The sequence below is a fragment of the Propithecus coquereli genome, unplaced genomic scaffold (genome assembly GCF_000956105.1).
Source record: "Propithecus coquereli isolate 6110/MARCELLA unplaced genomic scaffold, Pcoq_1.0 Scaffold583, whole genome shotgun sequence".
Lineage (NCBI taxonomy): Eukaryota > Metazoa > Chordata > Mammalia > Primates > Indriidae > Propithecus > Propithecus coquereli.
In genome coordinates this window covers 855,818-859,513 of record NW_012151763.1, presented here as the reverse complement: position 1 = coordinate 859,513, position 3,696 = coordinate 855,818, and the positions used below count along the sequence as shown (strand labels likewise).

General features: G+C 66.4%; 1 protein-coding gene across 1 annotated transcript in view; it reads right to left on the bottom strand.

The window, feature by feature from the left end:
• The window catches only part of MAMLD1 (mastermind-like domain containing 1), a 132,484-nt gene extending 130,835 nt beyond the window's left edge, over positions 1-1,649 (bottom strand). The window contains exon 1 of the mRNA XM_012658372.1: positions 1,597-1,649. The gene's annotated coding sequence lies outside the window, so the exon portion shown is untranslated. The remainder of the gene's footprint in view (positions 1-1,596) is intronic.
• Positions 1,650-3,696: the final 2,047 nt, after the last annotated feature.

Below are 3,696 nucleotides of genomic sequence, written 5' to 3'. Positions count from 1 at the left end.
TGGGAGGGAGGGGGGATCTATAAAGACAAGAAGAGGTGGGAGCGGGGGAAGGAAAGAAGCTGCGCGGCCTCCAGGGGCCCGGAGCTGCGGTAGCGGCCGGGAAGCCCCGGCGGGTGCATGGTCGACCTCGCCTGGCCGGTGGTCACCCAGGCGGCAGCCCACGCCCACCAAGAGCTGGGCCTCGCCGCTGTGATGCTGCCCGCCGGCTCACCATAGCCAGGGAACACGATCCCCCGGCCGCGGGCCGGGGCTGATGGGGGTGGCGCGATTCCCGCGGGGGTCTCCCCCAGGAGACCCAGGCTCTCTCCCTAGCCAACTCTTTCAAAATTGCTCAGGTTCGGGGAGACTTTGCGTCTTTGTTCCAGCGCGGCCGCCTCTCGTAAGCTTGGCTCGCTCGCCCTCGCAGACAATGTCCCGGAGCCGGCCTTGGTCTACTATCCGCAAACGGCACGTTTGCCTTGGGTTCGGCGTCCCGGGGGTGTTCCTTCTGGGCCAAACAACAACGTCAAGCCACCCGAGCAAGGGGAGTCCCTTCTCCTCAGGTCCCCTAGCCACCCTGTGCTCCCGCCCCGCTCACACACAGGCACACTCTGGGTGCCCAGCTCAACCGCACCCAGCTGCAGGAGCGCGGCGAGAGTGAATGCCCCAGCCCGAGGCGCGTCTGTTTGCCCAGGTTCCGACGGCTTCAGGGCCGAGTTTTCTGGCAGGCTAATCCTATTAGTGTCTGCTCAGTCCGAATTTAATCACAGATCAGAATACGACGACATCGCCAGCTTTCCTGGAGGCTTCGGACACACTGTATCGGGACGGAGCCTGGCCAAGCCAACTGGCAGAGAAAAGTATTTGGCGGCGCTCTGGGGGGCTTCCCGCCCGCCCTGGCCGGCGCCGGGCGCCCAGCTCTGCCGCCGCACGGATGCCCGGGAGCCCGGAACGCAGAATCTGGCACACGGGCGCCGGGGGCGCGAGGCAGGAGCCCAGTCGGGGCTGCTTCAAGCCCCCAGCTCGGCTCAGGGCTGCTCTCCCGAGGAGTTGGCGGGGGAGGGAGCGGAGGGGAGCGGGCTCGGCGCAAGCACACTCCACACTCCGGTTCGGAGGCGGCAAACCAGATTGGGGGTAATCCTTCACCCAGGGCCCACTGCCGACCGGCCCAGGGGCTCAGGGAGCTGGCATGCAAAGGCAGTGTCGCCGGTGGAACCCGGGCTGCAAGCGGCCCAGGGGCGCTGGGACCGAGCGGGAGCCTCCTGGTAGTCCAGCGAAGCCCGGGGAGTCCGCGCAGCTTGTGCCCCTCTACCTTCCCTTGCCGGTATGTGGCTGCCCCCGCCAGATTTCAGACACCCGAAGGGCCGCCAAGGAGCAGGCAGAGGCCTTGGCCCTCGGCGTTGTGAGCTGTGCTCAGCCCGGCCGGACTGGTCTGAGAAGGGGGACGTCCGCCTGCAGCGCCAGGTGGGCCGTGTGCTCGGAGCAAACTTTAGGGTTCCTAGGCTCGAAGCACCCCGGGGCCCTGATTCTCAGCGATGGGGACTATAAGTGGGGGCTACAAGTGCACCCCGGAACCCTCAGAGCAGTCAGACCTCCCGCGCCCGCCCTCAGCCTTACCGTGCTGCGGAGCTCCGGAGGCGGCGGGGGCAGTGTCCGAGGGTTGGTGGCCGCCAGTGCGGGCAGCCTGGCCTCAGGCGCCCGCCGAGTGTCCCGGCCCGGCTGCAGATCACCCCCTGGCTAGCGGCCGGTGCCCCCGCGCCCGCCCGCCGCCGGCCGCTTCAGCTAGCGGCCAAGTTCATGCTGGCGGCGCTGCAGTGGCGGCCTCAATCTGCTCGCTCCATTCCCACCGCCCGGCTCCGCGCCGCGCTCCCGGAAGGTGGAGTTTCGGGGGTTTAAGTTACTGATAGGCATTTCTCACTGCTGTGTCACTCGGGGAGGAGGAGACACGCACGCCGCACACTCACACACCCTCACACTCACGGCGACGAGCGGCTCCGGCCTTAAAGGGGAAGCCACGCTGCCCTGCCAGCGATCCCGCCGGCCCCAGGCATGGAAACGCCGGGTTTCCAGGCCGGGATGGGGCCACTGGCAGCCAAAGGGCAGCGGCCGCCCAAGGGGCCTCCCAGGCCCTCCTGCCGCTTTTCAGAGGGGAAAGAGGCCGCAGGCTGGCTTCCCTGTGGTCGCCTCATTTCTCCAGTCATCTCGAACCAGGGCGGCTAGGGAGGGATCCAAGGGGCAGAAAGGGCTTAGGTGCACTCACCTCTTTGACTCCGTAAGAAGTGGAGAGTGGCCTGTGTCCTCGGCGGTGCGCTGATAGGGAGAGGCGACAGCAGGGTTACCGAGCGCCTCCGGGAACAAGCAGAGCCCGCCCGAGGGCCACAGGCGCGGCACGGCGCGCTTGGGAAACTTGCACCCCGCAGGTAGACTTCCCACCTCTTCGGACTGCGAGCTGGTGAGCCTTGGGCTCCCAGGACAGACTAAGAGCAAGCAGGGAGAGCGGGAAAGCCAGCACTCACCAGTGACAGGGCGAGAGAGCGCTCAAGACTGACAGAGACCAAGAGAGTCAGAAAGAGACCATGAGAGACAGCGAGGGCAGAGACTGAGAGACAGAAACTGAGAGAGGTACTACGGACAGACACCGAAGGAAATCCGGCAGAGAGAGAGGTAGAGAGGCAGTGGGGAGAAGAGAGAGAGTGGGGGAGAGGGAGAGGAGAGAGAGGGGGAGACAGAGAGGCAGACGGAGGGGGGGGCAGAGAGAGGGAGGAAGGGGGGAGAGAGAGAGAGAAGCGAAAGTACCAGAGAAATGACAGATCCCTGGAGGACCCTGAAGCTTCTCATGGACGAAGCCTCATCACAAAGTAGCCTATTGAACCCCACCATTCCTCTTCGCATTTTCATCAGAGCGGATCCCAGAGCTAGCAGCCGGTCCTTGTCCCCTCCTTGCCAGGGGAGGGCACTCACCTGCAGTGGGTAGCTACTGGGTGGGTAGCACCCGTGCCCCCCCCCCCCGCCCACGAATCTGCCCTCCTGCTCCCGCCCTGAGGGCCAAACATGCCCGCTGTGATAGTGGGGACCAGGGCTCTCAGGTGGTGGCTATGGAACTGCACCCCGACCCCCTCCTGGCCAAGCGCCCCACTCCCTACTTCACACTCCCTCTGCCCCTCCTCCAGCTCTAGGCACGGACGCTGTGTCGCCCACCAGTGCGCTTAGCCCGCTTAGCCGGAGTCCAGGCTCACCGGCCACAGTCTCCCACCCCACTGGCCCAGGGCAGGCGAAGCCGCTGCCCAAACTGGGCTAGACTGGCCCTGTCCACACACTTATCCCAGGCTGACACCTGAGGCTTCTTCAGGAACATGGGTTCTTTGCGAACTGCCCGGCGGGCCAGCACGCCTTGTCCCCTCTCTGCCCTGGCGCCGGGCGGCTGGCGACTCCCCTCCCCCTCCCTGAGCTCTCTGCATCCCTTCTCCAGGGTCCCCGCCTGGCGTGCGTTTCCTAACCTGGACTTCCCCAGGCGGCGGCGGCTGCAGGGGCTGAGCACAGCCCGGGGATGCCGTGTCTGCTCCGACAGCGGCAGCGCTTGGCTCCTGCCCGCACCTCTGAGTAGCGACCTGTCACCACCTCATCTGGTCACGCTCGGCCGAGCCGCGGGCCACGAGTAAAGGGGTGGGCCCGCCGCCCATTCGGCGGCAGCTCCTTCCCTCTACGCCCACGCCTTCG